At 47.6% G+C, this 17,884-nt stretch overlaps 1 protein-coding gene across 3 annotated transcripts in view; it reads right to left on the reverse strand.

Annotated features, from left to right (window-relative positions):
- Positions 1–17,884, reverse strand: part of LPIN1 (lipin 1) — a 374,679-nt gene that overhangs the window by 268,557 nt on the left and 88,238 nt on the right. The window contains exon 2 of one of the 3 annotated variants that reach the window (XM_063915394.1): positions 1,474–1,534. The exons of the other annotated variants lie outside the window; for them this stretch is intronic. The gene's annotated coding sequence lies outside the window, so the exon portion shown is untranslated. The remainder of the gene's footprint in view (positions 1–1,473; positions 1,535–17,884) is intronic. 3 annotated transcript variants of the gene reach the window in all.

The following is a 17,884-nucleotide window of genomic DNA, read 5'->3' on the forward strand; positions in this document are numbered from 1 at the left end:
GCCCGAGGGGTCTCGGCATTACAACTTTGCCGAGCAGCTACGTGGTCAGGGGAGAACACGTTTGTAAAATTTTACAAATTTGATACTCTGGCTAAGGAGGACCTGGAGTTCTCTCATTCGGTGCTGCAGAGTCATCCGCACTCTCCCGCCCGTTTGGGAGCTTTGGTATAATCCCCATGGTCCTTTCAGGAACCCCAGCATCCACTAGGACGATAGAGAAAATAAGATTTTACTTACCGATAAATCTATTTCTCGGAGTCCGTAGTGGATGCTGGGCGCCCATCCCAAGTGCGGATTATCTGCAATAATTGTACATAGTTATTGTTAACTAATTCGGGTTATTGTTGAAGGAAGCCATCTTTCAGAGGCTCCGCTGTTATCATACTGTTAACTGGGTTTAGATCACAAGTTGTACGGTGTGATTGGTGTGGCTGGTATGAGTCTTACCCGGGATTCAAAATCCTCCCTTATTGTGTACGCTCGTCCGGGCACAGTACCTAACTGGAGTCTGGAGGAGGGTCATAGGGGGAGGAGCCAGTGCACACCACCTGATCTGGAAAAGCTTTACTTTTTGTGCCCTGTCTCCTGCGGAGCCGCTATTCCCCATGGTCCTTTCAGGAACCCCAGCATCCACTACGGACTCCGAGAAATAGATTTATCGGTAAGTAAAATCTTATTTTATTATGGATTCTAGTTTTCTGTGGATGTGTGAATGAAATTTCAGAAATTTTCTCTCCTATGTTTTTCTATTTCTATAGTGTAATATATTATAATAACACCTACCCACACAGCCAAACATTGACCATTTTTTAATACACCACCCCCACTAAAGCTCCTCCCACATTACTCACAGCTCCGCCCACCTCTGCCCACCCCAGGAGTCCTGAATCTATTTTTCTAGGAAAATAGCACTGCGTACCATACATCTCTGAATCAGGCCCAGAGTTCTAACAATGAAGCCAGTTATTTGGTATGCAATTAATATCCCAACTGTCGGGATCCCGATGCCGGAATCCCGACAGCGCAAACAATGCCAATGGTAGAAATCCCGACAAATGGCCAGTATTCCCTCTAGGGTGATGGTCCATGCCACCACCCGAGGGGGAATAGAATAGTGTGGAAGCTCGCTACCGAGCCGGAAGCATGGCGAGCGCAGTGTGTCCCCTCCCGAAGTCGGGATTTCGACTGTCAGGATTCCAGCATTGGTCTCCAAACCACCGGGATCCCGACAATCGGGAAGTCATACTGAATCCAGTTACTCTAATCAGTACTTAGATGCCACCAGGACTTCAGCTTGGGTGGCAATGGCATATCAATGGTTAGTGTTAATCTAAAGGATAAACGGGACGCAGATCTGGCCTAACAAAGAAACAATACAAACAAAACCATAGGCAAGGTTTTCAGTTATAGTTCTTATCATGTTTTGAATCGTTCATTGTTCCTGTATGCAATGTCCCGAGCTAACAAAATTACCTTTACAGTCACATGTAGTTCTGGGAAGTGTTCCAGTGATCTGAGTACACAAGATCTCGTGCTATATTATCATAAATAGAAGAGAAAAAAAAGAGTTGTGAAACGTAACTGTGACGGAGGTGGCAAGATATGTGAATGCAGAGTACAATAATATAGATCACCCAAAGGATTGTAATGTTATGCAAATAGTACACATTCAGGATTCCTAGAATTGAATCTCTAGTGAATTAACGCCAGCAAAAACTACACTGTTTCCAATTTTTCAAAAGCACATTAAAGCGTTCTGTTACAAAACTGCATGGAAAGGCTACTGTATTACAGAAAACACCTCCTTACAGCTTGTAAAATGAAATGTCAGCACAATTAGCCGGGACACAGTGTGTTATTGCAGAGCTCGGTTACTGTTCTGCTTTGGCCCAGTACCGTCTGCTTGCTAAGCTGCAGCAATCAGTAATAACATCTATCGCTGGGACGGGTCTGGGACTCCAGATCGACAACAAAAAGGTCGACACACCTTAGGTCGACGCCAATTGGTTGACACACCTTAGGTCGACATGGACAAAAGGTCGACATGGATAAAGGTCGACATGAGTTAATGTTTTTTTGGTGTCGTTTTCTTCGTAGAGTCACCGGGAACCCCAATTAGTGCACCGCGTCCCCTTGCATGGCTCGCTTCGCTTGCCATGCTTCGGGCATGGTGCCTTCGCTCCACCGCGTCCCCTTGCATGGCTCGCTTCGCTTGCCATGCTTCGGGCATGGTGCCTTCGCTCCGCTTCGCTGGGCACAGATTACCGTTCCAATCGTAGTCCACGTGGATCGTTAAGTAAGTAGGTTCCAAAAAAGAAAAAAATTGTGAAAAACTCATGTCGACCTTTTTCCATGTCGACCTTGTTCCTGTCGACCTTAGGTGTGTCGACCAATTGGCATCGACCTAAGGTGTGTCGACCTTTTTGTTGTCGACCTGGAGTCCGGATACCGCTGGGACGCCGGAGCCCATCACTGCAGAATTTAACCCACCACTATTCAGCTTGTGAGTATTACTATGTCCTATAAGAGTTCTGAGATCTCTGCGACAGGAACAACAGCAATTATGCAATCTCAATCTCCTATGTGAGAGGTGAAAACATGTCACATTAGGGAGTCAACGCTACTAGGGAGCACATTCCCCTCCTCTAAAAAGTAAAAACCTGTTTGAATTGTTGCACACACCAAAGTCTCCTGCTCATCATGTTTAGCGGTAACATAACTCCGAACTTCTTGTGAGCTTGACAAGGGCCAAAAATTGGGAGTGTCCCATCAAAATCTGGACTGTGGAGAAGTATGTGTGGGCCAGTAAAATAATTAAACTCACTAAACAGCAACCATGGAATGTTTGTGTACTTCAACCAGATTTTTTGTTCTCCCTGGGGTATATTTACAAAGATTTGTGTTTTTGCCGTTTTGAAGGGTGTTTGATCTCGAATGGTATCGGGTGCATTTTACTGCAACTTTTTGAATCCTGATACGGTCATTCACTAAGCTGCCGACTTTTCACAATTCGTATTTTCCGATGTCCATGTGATTCGTAATGTCAGGCAGTGTTTTACGGGAGTGATGAGTAAAACACTGCCTGACAAAACACAAGGAATCCCGGCCGGATCTGTGAGATCCGTGCAGGGCTTCATTGTGTACCTTAAAAAGGTGTTTAAAGTCTTTAAAATTCTGAAAAAAAATGCGTGGGGTCCCCCCTCCTAAGCACAACCAGCCTCGGGCTCTTTGAGCCGGTCCTGGTTGACAAAATATGGGGGGGGAAATGACAGGGGTTCCCCCATAGTTCATCAACCAGCACCGGGCTCTGCGCCTGGTCCTGGTTCCAAAAATACGGGGGACAAAAAGCGTAGGGGTCCCCCGTATTTTTAAAACCAGCACCGGGCTCCACTAGCCAGGTACATAATGCCACAGCCGGGGGACACTTTTATAGTGGTCCCTGCGGCCCTGGCATTACATACCCAACTAGTCACCCTTGGCCGGGGTACCCTGGAGGAGTGGGAACCCCTTAAATCAAGGGGTCCCCCCGTCCAGCCACCCAAGGGCCAGGGGTGAAGCCCGAGGCTGTCCCCCCATCCAAGGGCGGCGGATGGGGGGCTGATAGCCAAGTGTAAAAAATGTGAATATTGTTTTAAGTAGCAGTACTACAAGTCCCAGCAAGCCTCCCCCGCAAGCTGGTACTTGGAGAACCACAAGTACCAGCATGCGGTGGAAAACCTGGGCCGCTGGTACCTGTAGTACTACTACTAAAAAAATACCCCCAAAAAAACAGGACACACACACACCGTGAAAGTATAGGTTTATTACATACATGCACACCTCCATACATACATACATACTTACCTATGTTCCCACGAGGCTCGGTCCTCTTCTCCATGTAGAATCCTTGGGGGACCTGTGAAAAAAATTATACTCACATAATCCAGTGTAGATTCTGTCCTTTGTATAATCCACGTACATGGCAAAACAAAAAAACGGAAACCCGACCACGCACTGAAAGGGGTCCCATGTTTACACATGGGACCCCTTTCCCCGACTGCCTATGCGCTCCATTGTATCCAATGGTGGGAACTTTGCGGTCAGCGGTTGACCGAGAGTAACCTCACCGCTGACCGCAAAGTTCCCACCATTGGATACAATGGAGCGAACAGGCGCTACATTGTATCTCTGCCGTGTGCTGCCTCACAGACACTACAGGAGCACACAGCCAATCAGAAGAGTGCCACGACGTGGCGCTCCCTGATTGGCTGAAGGGACCCTCTTTGACAGGAATCAGGTGGGGTCCTGGCAGTCGGGGAAAGGGGTCCCATGTGTAAATATGGGACCCCTTTCAGTGCGTGGTCTGGTTTCCGTTTTTTTGTTTAGCCAAGTACGTGGATTATACAAAGGACAGAATCTACACTGGCATTATGTGGCATTATGTACCTGGCTAGTGGAGCCCGGTGCTGGTTTTAAAAATACGGGGGACCCCTACGCTTTTTGTCCCCCGTATTTCTGGAACCAGGACCAGGTGCAGAGCCCGGTGCTGGTTGATGAAATATGGGGGAACCCCTGTCATTTTTTCCCCCATATTTTGTCAACCAGGACCGGCTCAAAGAGCCTGAGGCTGGTTGTGCTTAGGAGGGGGGACCCCACGCAATTTTTTTTTCACTTTTGACACTAAACACACCCTTTCCCATAGATAACCATGCACAGATCTCACTGATCCGTGCATGGTTATCCAAACTCGACTGGAAAAAGCAGGTCTATTTTTTTCCTGCTTTTTTTAACGAATCGAAAAAAAATAGACCCGCACTTGAGCACTCAGAGACTAACACCCAAATACGAATGAATAGTGAATACCCGTATTGTATGAAATAACAGCCGCGTTTGACCGATGGTCTATTCATTCGTATTTCAGAACTTTGCCAATCAAACCATTACAAATAGACCAGACACTGCAGAGTTTTCTGCTTAGTGAATTCCCGGATTGGGACTTAGAAAAAAAAACACAAATCGGCAAAACTCGGATTTTTAGTAAATACTGGCCCATGAGTGCGCCATTAAAGGGCATAGTTACATATTCCTGGGGGTGGGGTTAGATGTGTGGGGGCGTGGCTACCTGCCTCCCCCTCTCAGCATCACTGCCCCTGACTGTAGCAACCCTCATTGTCCGAATATTACATGGCATCCTATCTATATGGAACAAATAAATGTAATTATGTTATCCCTGTTTCAACATGTTTATAAACATAATAGATTTGATACAGAGTTGAACACAATCAGACGTAATTAAACTGTCATTACATGCATGGATTCAAGTGTAGATCTATGTAACCATGTGGACTCTGGCCCGCATTCCGACCCGATCGCACGCTGCACTTCTTCGCAGCAGTGCGATCGGGTCTGGAATGCGCCTGGCAACGACACTGACAGCGAAGAAAGCGGTCGACCGCAAGAAGATTGACAGCAAGAAGGCGTTCCGGGGGGCGTCAACTGACCGTTTTCGGGGAGTGGTAAGAAGAACGCAGGCGTGTCCAGGCGAAAGGAGGGCGGATGTCTGACGTCAAAGCCGTGACCATCATCGCTGAACCCGTCGCACAGGGTAAGTATGTCCAGGGCTGGTCTTGTTTTGTGTGAAACTTTTTTAGCATAGCAAGGCTGCACAAGCGATCGCAGCCCTGCTATGCTAAAATACACTTCCCCATAGGCAGAGATTAGTTGATCGCACTAGCAGCAAAAACTTGCTTGGTGCGATCAACTCGGAATGAGGGCCTCTATCCATTTGCTTGTTTCCTCAGCCTAACTTTGGGGAAAGGAATGCATCTGAATCAGATGCGGGTTTACCGCTTGGCAACATAGTAATCACGAAAGCGCAGAAGTGCGGAATTCGCCAAATGACGATATCTGTATTTCAGCATTTACCTCTGAATCGGCCCCTTAATACAATAAACATAGAAAATGGTGTCATGTGGGATTCAGATAATCTGTATTGGACATGTAGCATGTATTACTTATTACAAGCAGCATTATCCAACATGAAAATTGGAGCCTATTGTTATATTAATACAGTAGCTACTAAACCTGAAAACACCAGAAAATGTCTGATGTGCAGTACAAGGCAATATCAGCTTTGGGGCCTAATTCAGCATGGATCATAGATGTGCGAAAAATCACACATCTACGATCCAGTACACTGACTTGCGGGGGGACGCCCAGCACAAGACAAGTCCGCCTCACATGCCGGGCCCTGCCCTGCTCTGCCCCCCCCCTCCCCCGCGCAAAAACCCCGCACACATGAGAAAGCATTGCACAATGGAGATGCTTTTGCATGTTTAGGGTAGCCCTCTGCACCCGCCATTTTTTGGCTCACAGCAGCTGTGTGTGACATCAAGCAGCTGCAGCCTCGCAAATTGTACGGATAAGTCTGCGTTGTCCGGACCGCACCTCCACTGTGTTAGGCGCGGCGGTCTTCGGCCGTGCCCTGACCGAGCAGCGGTCACGGCCGCCGCGCCTCTCTCCTTCCCTGTCCCCCGCACGGTGCCTAGCAACGCCAGGACGTCGTGCGCACGATAGCCGCCGGGTCCCTGGCAACGCAGGACGCCATGCGTGCAGGGCCGCCGGGTGCATAGCAACGGGGACGCCACAGGTGGACTGCGTTCCCCGTTGCTAAGAATAGTTAATTAGGTTGCTCGTGCAGCAGGGCAGCTGCACGGCAACTAGTAATTAGGGTCTGGGGGCTGGTCCTGCTGGCCCTCCTGTTATTGGCCAGCAGGGCCTTTTTATGTGAGCCAGCACACTGCAGCCCCGCCGGTGATAGCTTCTTGTATGCTGTTCCTGCCTTGCAGAACTCTATTCCTGTCAGCCGTGTTTGGTGGATCTTGCTCCCTGCCCTTTGGTACTTTGGAGGTCCGAAGCCGGTCCTGGGAATCCTTCTAGTACTTGCGAACCTGTTTGTCATCTGGGGTTGCCGCTTAGTGTTTACTTTACTGTGAATTGGTGCATTTGCGGAGGTTTCCGCTTTCACTGTCCTCCCCGGAACTCGGCGGTGCCGTGTAGGGGAGTGGACAGTGGTTTCTTTGTAGTTCTTTTTCCTTTGGCGGCATGCCGCACATACGTTTAGTTTTTAGGTAGTTTATAGCCCCTAGCGTGGTTGTTTCAGTTAGAGGTCCCCTTGTTATTACCCTGTCTCAGTTCACGCCTTGTCTCTCTTTAAGACCTGAGGGGGCATCGGAGTTGGGCAGACCTAATCCGCCCTTCAAACGCGGCTGCCATGGGCCCAAGAAACCATAGTCGTTCAGGCGTGAATTGATAACACGGGTAAGACAACGGAGGTAGGGTGCTAGGGGCTATTTTCTTCCCATTTCCCAATCCCAGCATTCCGTCTTGGTGCTCAGGACTCACTACATAAGATCTCCCCTGTCCTGAGCATCAGGATCGTAACACACTGCCCCTACGAAGCCCCAAGACGCTGAGTTGACACCCCCTCCTGCCCTGCGAGCGGTTCTGAATGTCAATCAGGGAGAGGCAATCACACGAGTGAGATGCCATCGCATCTCACTGTGTCCGCACGCACAATGCTGCTACTGTGCGTGCGCACACTTCACAGGGCTTCAGCATGCGAACGCTGAATTAGGCCCTTGGTCGATCTGCACAAGTGCGCCCAGATTGTTGCCAGAGCTTGTGGTATTATGGAGACGGCGGATAGTCTGCACAGAACCTGCGGAGGAGCTGAGTGTAGCATGAGCACAGTAGTATGGTGTAAGAGCAACATGGCGGCTATTTCCATTAAATTGTGCAGACATTTCTAGACATAGAAACTTTACACAGAAAATGGGTGCAGGTAATACAGACCGATACAATGTCCCCTCACTCTTTTGGCCTCCATTCATCTATGAGGCGATTCCCAGATTCCCCGACCCTGCCGGTAAAACCAATCCGCTGACAGGATACGCCGATCAGTGGCCATCAATGATTGGTGATCCGTGGGGGAATCAGGGAAAAGAGCCTTGTTAAAAATAGCCAATCTCCCTGTCACGACTGTTTCTGATTGGGATCGGGGAATCTGGATTTTAACACGTTTAAAAATCCAGTTACCCCGACGCGACAGTCGGGAGGAACGAGCCATTGCTCCAAACCATGACTGATGCATGAGGGCCTTTGGGATAAATTTAATGCATGCAGGAGTCTATACTATGAAGTATCAGGAGAAATATGGAAATGTGTCATTTAATGAGGGGCAGGTGGGTGGACTGTGATGTGACATTAACATTGTTAAACAGCGCACCTCTGGAGATTTAAAAGTTCAGTTTTGTGTTTAGGACAAGTTATAATACAGTGAAACGGGTATGTAATAGAGGTTTCAGCAGCAGCATGACTCTGGCAGATTTAAAGCCGACGTTCACCTCTCACATCAATAGCAAGTGGTGCTCCGCAGTTTCCACGCCTGTTATTCGCAACGGTACCATTTGTCCAGTCACGATACACTTTCACCACAGCAGCACACGGACAGTTCGCAAACTGCGCTGTTTTAGAAATACTGCCACCCTTGGTCCGAAAACCGATAATCATCCCTTTTTGCAACTCGGATAAATCATCCCTTTTCCCCATGACAGCAACAAGTGATATATGTGCAGACGGCCTATCAGGGACGTGCGGTGAGGTAAATTTCTCAGGAGGCACTGGTTAATACCAGAGCCAGATTTACAAACAATATATGAGACAAATGATTCATGTGGGCATTATACACAGGTACAGCAGTATAAACTCCTGAAAATTTGGTGGGTTTTGATCAGAGATGTGCGGAAAAGATAAGCAGGTGAGGCACTGCCTCACCTACCATAGACTTTTTACTCCGGAGTTTTTACTATAAAAATGATTAGAGTAATACAAAGAAGACATATCTAACATATTATATATATTTTTCATATACTTTATACAGTCAAAACTCTGGTTCAAACAATAGTATGACAGGAAATGCTCTGCCTCACCTGCCTCTCCCCACCACACGTCACTGCGGCCTATCGCACACCTTATATACCCACCAAGCCGGCGCACGACACATGACCTACTTCATGGGTTACGCCCTGCCGACATCAAATGTAGGAGGTGGCCATAATGTGACTCGACCATGTATTTCACCAAGCAATTCTCAAGTTCAAACATTCTCATAAAAATTGAGCTGAATTCTAGAAAGTCAAACATGTTCAACCATTCTGGATCAATTACATTCACACAAGGTTCAGTAGTTATAATGTATGCGATAGATGATCTTTGAACATAGTAGTGTTCAAAGTTTGACTGAAGAAAAAAAAGTATTTTTTTTTTATTAATTAGAACTGATCATTAAATACTTTTTTTTAAATAAAAAAAAAACTGAAAATGTTGAAAGCAAATCTCAAATGCAAACGTGAACTGCGGATGGTAAATGCGAATTCAATGTGAACTGCATGTTTCTAATGCTAATCTGAATTTGGGTCTATGGACGATAACACTATGAGCTCGTCAGCAGCTATTAAACCTTAAATATATATATTATTTATTTAAAGCATTTTCCAACTGAAAAACTTGTTTGGAAAACAGGACAAGAATGTGGAAAGGGATCAATCAAGTTATTTGTAATGATTGATATTGCATCTTGCTTTCTGTGTCTGGTTCCATAAATACATCATTATCACTTCATTTATTACAGGTAAAGGCCACGAGACGATCTATAAATGTATGGGAATCTGCAACACTCAGCTGCAGGTCAATGAGTGCATTGCGAATTCTCTGCCAATGCAAACAGTCTGTCCTCAGCAAATCTGTGTACCAGGCCGAGAACAAGTTCTACAAACAGTACATGAAAATGCTACGTGCTTAAGTTGTTGAGTCTATTTGTCTTACTTATTTCTTTATTTAAAAATCTGTAAAGATTTGAAGCTTTATTGATCTAATTATTATGTTTTTCAGATACCCTTTTCATTGTGTTTTTTATTCACTTTTTATTTTTATTTTTCTCACCCTTCTAAGAGGATATCTCCACCTTCAGTGGAGGGACTCCATATGATATTGGACTCCGGATGCCGCTGTTGGTATTCTGACCGCCGGCATCCCGTCCATCCGAATCCTGACACACTCCAGGCCAGCCAGAGTCAGCTTCTCGCAGGGCCAGACTAGTATCACCACTTGTGGTGGACCAGCTTTCAGGATTTGAGCTTTTGGTTCCATTTTGTAAAATAAAGTTTAAAAGAAGATCAAATTTCTTTTAAGAAAGTGTAAAAAAAAATGTATTCTCTAATATAACTTTTTTACTCAGGATAGTGATAAAATAACAGGCATCGCTGTGATACAAGTATAGCCACAATACTTGATATAAAGAGTTCCCCATAAAATAAAATAAAAATAAAAAAAACACAGAAAGCAGGCAAGACTGTTTTATAAGTTTTGTGAGCTGAAGAAAATGCAAAAATGACAATAGGGCTTTTCAACTATATGCCCATTTGTCACTTGGAGAACTTTTCCACTAAAGTATTTGGCTCATGGTTTTTCACATATTTTATTTAAGATCCAGCATAATCTACTTCCCCCAAGCTGGAGTGTTTAAAGAGATAGTGGACCCATGTGTGTCGGTACCAGAGTCTTTGCTGCCTACTGTGTGAGCACCGCATAGGCATGGTTGCAACTGGGGGGGGGCTAGGGGGCATGTGACCTGGGCATCGAATTGGTGGGGGCACCGTAACGGTCACTTTATTACACCTAACACCCTCTCCCTATGCGCAGTTGTCCCTTAGAGCCGTCGGAGCAAAAGCGAGTCCAGGCTCTACTAGCTGCCGTCTAATGAGCCGGACGTACTGCATTGCTGTGATGAAACTGAAAATAAACTACAGCACCCAGAAGCCCTTGCTGCAGGACCTGTAGTTTACTTTCAAGACCTAATTCAGACCTGATTGCAGCAGCAAATTTGTTCTCTAATGGGCAAAACCATGTGCAGTGCAGGGGGCGCAGATATAACATGTGCAGAGAGAGTTATATTTGGGTGATGTGTTCAAACGGAAATCTAAATTGCAGTGTAAAAATAAAGCAGCCAGTATTTACCCTGCACAGGAACAATATAACCCACCCAAATCTAACTCTCTCTGCACATGTAACATCTGCCTCCCCTGCAGTGCACATTGGGCCTAATTCAGATCTGATCATAGATGTGCTAAATTTAGCACATCTACGATCATTTACTGAGACATGAGGGGGACGCACAGGGGGCTACCCACGCGTTGCGGGTCGCAGCGGCTGCATGTGACGTCATGCAGTTGCCGCGGCCCGCCCCGCAGCAGTCTGGACACGCCTACGTTCTCCGGATCGTGCCCCACCAATGGAGTTCTAACGATGTTGGCACGCCCCTTTCTACACCGCGACCGCCTCTGCCTGTCAATAAGGCGATCGCAGCCCAGAGATGCTTTTAGCATCTCACTGGGCACCCGGGGTGTGCACGCGCAGTGCACCCACGCAGGAATGCGATCTCTGCAGAGTTAGCCCCATGGTTTTGCCCATTAGAGAACAAATTTGCTGCTGCGATCAGGTCTGAATTAGGCCCTCAGTTTCTTCTATGTGCTCATGTGTTGTGTCCTAAGAGGGGGCACACGGAACAAGTTACTCCAGCTCATACTTGCCTACTCTCCTGGAATGGCAGGGAGGCTCCTGAAAATTGGGTGACCCTCCCGGCCCCCGGAAAAGCAGGCAAGTCTCCCGATTACTGTGTTCCCCCCTGCCCGGCCGCCCACTTTGTGAGTAAAGTGGGCGGTCCGGGCAGTCAATGGCGCTATTCTTGTTGAATCGCATCATCATAGCCATGCCCCCTGTGGCATTACACAGCCCCCTCTGCTTGTCACTACCCTTCCCCGCCCCCTGCTGAGCCGACCTGGCTGCTCTCTCCCGGAGAGAGCAGCCAAAAATGCGGTAAGTATGCCCCAGCCTCCCCCCTGCTGTCTTTAATCACCACAGCGCGCTGCTGAGCTGGAAAGGAAGCGGCAGCCGGAGGACCTAAAATGGGGGCAAAACTACACGGCACTGTACTGTACACAGTGCCAGGCCAGCCAGCAGCATCGGAGAGGGGAGGGGAGAAGAGGCACAGCCTAAAAAGTGAGTGTGGTACAGTGAATATGTGTGTATGAATATGTGCAGCATGTGTGTGACTGTATGTGAATAGGTGTGAGACTACATATGTGTATGTGTGCTTGGGTATCACTGTATGCAGTAGCGTTTCTAGAGAGGAGGGGACCTGTGTGCAGACTCCGCGTGTGGGCCCCCTCCTCTCCTGTAGCAGTCACCGCCGCTGTTAGTGCTACCGCGCCATTTTTTTCGGAGTCCTGCGCATGCGCTGTAGACTCTGGCACTGTGCCAGAGTCTCTAGCGCTCAGTGCGCTAGTAGCGGCGGTGACGGCTATGGGAGAGGAGGGGGCCACACACAGTCACCGATGGACGCCGGACAGGTAAGTATAGGAGAAATGGGTACAGTGTGTGCGGTGTGGGCCCCCTCTGCACCGCACACACTGCACCCATTATAGATACGCCAGTGACTGTATGTATATATGTGTGACTATGAATGTGTGTGAGTGAATATATGCGTGTGTGTAGATGTGTGACAGTATGTATGTGTATAGGTGTGTGATTTTATGTGTGTATTAATGGATGGAGCATTATTTTCTTTTTCACTTTATCTGTAGAACAAATGTCTAGCTAAGTCCAGCTAAATGTCTAGATAAGAAGCTTTACAGCATCTACCAGCCCTTTGCTCTTATGAAGTATATATATATATATATATATATAGGGGTCTTGATGAAGTCTGTGTGACAAAACGCGTTGGACATCATTTGACCTCTGACTCACATAAGCACTTTGACTTTTTTGCACTTTATGTCCTTTTTTATATGCATGTGTAATTACCTTTTATCCCATTTTTAGAAAAAGCTTTGTGAATTCTTAATAAGTGTTTTAATTGCTTTAAGTATTGTTTAATTCATTTTTAGACACCAGTGGTCGCTACCCCCCATCCCTTTCTTTCTTAAATTCAATTAATTCAGGGATTTACCATCCCAGTATTATTTGGGGATCAGCAGACGCCCTATATATCGGGAGTGTCAAAACAGAAATAGCCATATATGTGGGGTTGCAGTCTTTATTTTCATTTGTGGCGCAGTATTTTCTGTGATTTGATATATATATATAAATGTGTGTGTGTGTGTGTGTGTGTGTTGGGGCTATATATATATATATATATATATATATATATATATATATATATATATATATACACATACACACACACACAGTTACAAGTGGGGGATGAGCGCAGTAAAGTCCCTTGTGAGCTCAGTGTCTTGCTGCACTCACCAGAGGTTCTATTCCCACTCTATGGGTGTTGTGGACACCCATGTGTGGGAATAGCCCCTGTTAGCTGGTATTCTGGCTGGCGGCATTGTCAGTCTTTGGGATTCCTGCATCGGTATGGTGACCGCCGGGATTCCGCGCGCCGGCCACGTTACCGCATTCCATATACTGCCTTACCCCAGGTAACAAAAATGTTAGTTTCGGCCGTGGCATAGACACTGGTGAATATCTCCTGGGTGCATAGGGTCGACCACACTTAGGTCGACAGTGTTTAGGTCGACAACTATTGGTCGACAGTAAGTAGGTTGACAGGGTTTCTAGGTCAACATGGTCTGTAGGGTGACATGTACAAGGTCGACAGGACAAAAGGTCGGCATGAGGTTTTTGTGTGTGTCGTTTTCTCCATAGAATGACGAGGAATACCAATTAGTGCACCGTATCCCCTTGCATGGTTCACTTCGCTCGCCATGCTTCGGGCAAGGTGCCTCGCTCCGCTACCGCTGCGTTCGGCACAGGTTACCATTCCCAATTGTAGTCCACGTGGATCGTGAAGCATGAAAAAGTTCAAAAAATAAAAAAAAGTGAAAAACTCATGTCAAACTTCTGTCATGTCGACCTACAGACCATGTCGACCTAGAAACCCTGTCAACATACATACTGTCGACCAATAGTTGTCGACCTAGACATTGTCAACCTTAGTGTGGTCGACCTAGAGACCGGATACTGGGCATACAGTAGTCTATATAAACAAGTGTAGAGGACACTACTACTCCAGGGGGTAGGGGCGGATTGGGAACTAAAAGTGGCCCTCGAAAAATGTATAGAAGTGGCCCCATGTGGGCGACACCAAATCAATGGTAGGTGGAACCAACACTAAAGTAGGCGGGATCAGTACACAGGACCATAAATATGGGTTGCGAGCAGTGCCATCACGAAAGGGCACTGGGGGCAGCACTGCTACTGTGCCTTAGAATTTAAACTTTTTTTTTCATGTGCCTCCAGACCTGCACCTGTAAGTGTATGTATTATACCTGTAAGTGTATGTATTATACCTGTAAGTGTATGTATTATAAAATCTAAGATCCTATGCAGGAAATTCAAATTGTGTACTCATTTGTGAATCCCATTAAGTTTATACTAAAATACTCTTCTGCTGGCCATATATTAGTACGACTCGCATTAGATGTGTGTTGTCCGACAACCTCCCCCGCCAAGCTCCCTGACGTACGATAGATCGTAAGTTGTTTATGCACCTTACGATCTATCGTATGATCCGCAATTGACCCCAACCCATACTTGCCTACCTGACCCTCTCCATGAGGGAGAAAATGCTCTGTTCCTGGACTTTCCTGGTAATGTATGATTGCCATCACCTGTGGTGAACTAGTTCATTGATCGAAAGGTGTTTAACCACAGGTGATGGCAATCATACATTACCAGGAAAGTCCAGGAACAGAGCATTTTCTCCCTCATGGAGAGGGTCAGGTAGGCAAGTATGCCCCAACCCAGATCGACTGATCATAAGTGCAGCATACATGATCAGTTGATGCGACGTGTGACCCACGGGGACACGCATTGCATCGCATCGTAATCGCACCCAAAACATGCAATGGGTCGATCCACGCGTCAATATTGTGTATTCGTACCTAGTGTATGGCCAGCATTCCTCTGCACCGATGACCTGTAATTCACTGTGCTGTAATGAATAGGATATTCTATCCAGTAACGCATATGTTGCAGCCTCAGGGTAACCACCACATAACCAAAATATTGACAGGGCGCACCAAAGGTGTGTGGCAAAAAATATGGGGTTGTGGCCATAGAATAGTTCCAATTCACAATACACCGCACAGCAGCTTCTGTTATTCACATTACAGCGTACAGCGGCATCACATTACACCGCCCAGCAGCATCCGTTACTCACATTAAAACGCCCAGCGACGTCCATTACTCATATTACAGTGCACAGTGGCGTCACATTACAGTGCACAGTGGCAGCACATTATAGCGCACAGCGGTGTCACATTACAGCGCACAGTAGCGTCACATTACAGCACACTGCGTCGTCCATTACTCACATTACAGCGCACAGCGGCATCACATTACAGCACACAGCGGCATCACATTACAACACCCAGCGACGTCTGTTACTCACATTACAGCGCACAGCGGCATCACATTACAGCACACAGCGGCATCACATTACAGCACACAGCGGCATCACATTACAACACCCAGCGACGTCTGTTACTCACATTACAGCGCACAGTGGCATCACATTACAGCACACAGCGATGTCTGTTGTTCACATTACAGAACACAGTGCATCACATTAAAGCGCACAGCGACAACTGTTACTCACATTACAGCGCACAGCGGGCGTCACATTAAAGCGCATAGCGCATCACATTAAAGCGCACAGCGACAAACGTTACTCACATTACAGCGCACAGCGGGCGTCACATTACAGCACACAGCGATGACTGTTGTTGACATTACAGAACACAGTGCATCACATTAAAGCGCACAGCGACAACCGTTACTCACATTACAGCGCACAGCGGGCGTCACATTACAGCACACAGCGATGTCTGTTGTTCACATTACAGAACACAGTGCATCACATTAAAGCGCACAGCGACAACCGTTACTCACATAACAGCGCACAGCGGGCGTCACATTAAAGCGCACAGCGACAAACGTTACTCACATTACAGCGCACAGCAGGCTTCACATTACAGTGCACAGCAACAACCGTTACTCACATTACAGCGCACAGTGGCGTCACATTACAGCGCACAGCGGCATCACATTACAGTGCGACAACCATTACTCACATTACAGCGCACAGCTGCATCACATTACAGCACACAGCGGTGTCATATTACAGCGCACAGTGGCGTCACATTACAGCGCACAGCGACATCCGTTACTCACATTACAGCGCACAGTGGCGTCACATTACAGCACACAGCGGTGTCATATTACAGCGCACAGCAGCGTCACGTTACAGCGCACAGCGACAACCGTTACTCACATTACAGCGCACAGTGGCGTCACATTACAGCGCACAGTGGCGTCACGTTACAGCGCACAACGACAACCGTTACTCACATTACAGCGCACAGTGGCGGCACATTACAGCGCACAGTGGGGTCACATTACAGCGCACAGTGGGGTCACATTACAGCGCACAGTGGGGTCACATTACAACGCACAGCAGCGTCACGTTACAGCGCACAGCGACAACCGTTACTCACATTACAGCGCACAGTGGGGTCACATTACAGCGCACAGTGGGCTCACATTACAGCGCACAGTGGGCTCACATTACAGCGCACAGTGGGGTCACATTACAGTGCACAGCAGCATCACGTTACAGCGCACAGCGACAACCGTTACTCACATTACAGCACATAGCGGCGACACATTACAGTGCATATCGACATACGTTACTCATATTATACTGCAGGAGGGGGTGCCGCGAGTGGGAGGTGCCGAGGGTGGGGGAGGGGGGTGCCACGAGTGGGGGAGGAGTGCCGCGGGTGGGAGATGGGGGGTGCTGCGAGTGGGGGATGGGGGTGCCGCGGGTGGGGGAGGGAACAGATGGGGGTGGAGTGTGTGTGAGAAGGGGTGAGGAGTGTAGCAGGAGAGGAGACAGACTCACCCTGTGTGCACTGCTGTGAGGCTGCCGGGAACTGTTATTGGTGACTGGAGGAGCTCTGTCACGTGAGATGACAGACTATCCACTGACAAAGCTCCTCCAAGCTGCGGCCTCTGATAGGTTCTGGCGGCTGCCAGATATAGTGCTGAGGGACGCGCTATGCGGGGGGCGGAGCCACGTGCGGCAATCGGCCCCGCAGCACGGGCGGCCTCCCGGGATCCTTCCCGGTAACCTCATAGGCCAATCCGTCCCTGCCAGGGGGGATCCAAGAGACACGGAGGCCTGTGCCCACATCGCCCAGCATAGACTGACAGGAAGATCCACCACCAGAAAGATCCACCACCAGACTCAGGAGCAGCAGTAGCACTACAGTCAGTGCTTCCATAGGAATGTTGGCATTGTCACGATTTAGCGCAATACTGGGAGAGGTCTCTCTACCACATCATCACAGATTTACCTGGTGCAAGTGCAAAGTAACCCATACTTGCCTACCTGACCCTCTCCATGAGGGAGAAAATGCTCTGTTAATGGACTTTCCTGGTAATGTATGATTGCCAACACCTGTGGTGAGCTAGTTAATTGATAAGAAAGGTGTTTCACCACAGGTGATGGCAATCATACATTACCAGGAAAGTCCAGGAACAGAGCATTTTCTCCCTCATGGAGAGGGTCAGGTAGGCAAGTATGGAGTAACTGTAACCTGGGCCGATAATGCCTCCTATCCTATATAATAAAAGGCTAAGGCTGCTCCTCACTTCTGTTTTGTGCACTGGTGACCAATAGAAGCCACCACATGGATCAAAAGACTCACAACCGAAAATGAAAGTGATGCTGCAGGGAGATGTTACAGCCTCCTAACCTGCTGCTGCTAATATT

Source organism: Pseudophryne corroboree, chromosome 4 (genome assembly GCF_028390025.1).
Source record: "Pseudophryne corroboree isolate aPseCor3 chromosome 4, aPseCor3.hap2, whole genome shotgun sequence".
Classification (NCBI taxonomy): domain Eukaryota; kingdom Metazoa; phylum Chordata; class Amphibia; order Anura; family Myobatrachidae; genus Pseudophryne; species Pseudophryne corroboree.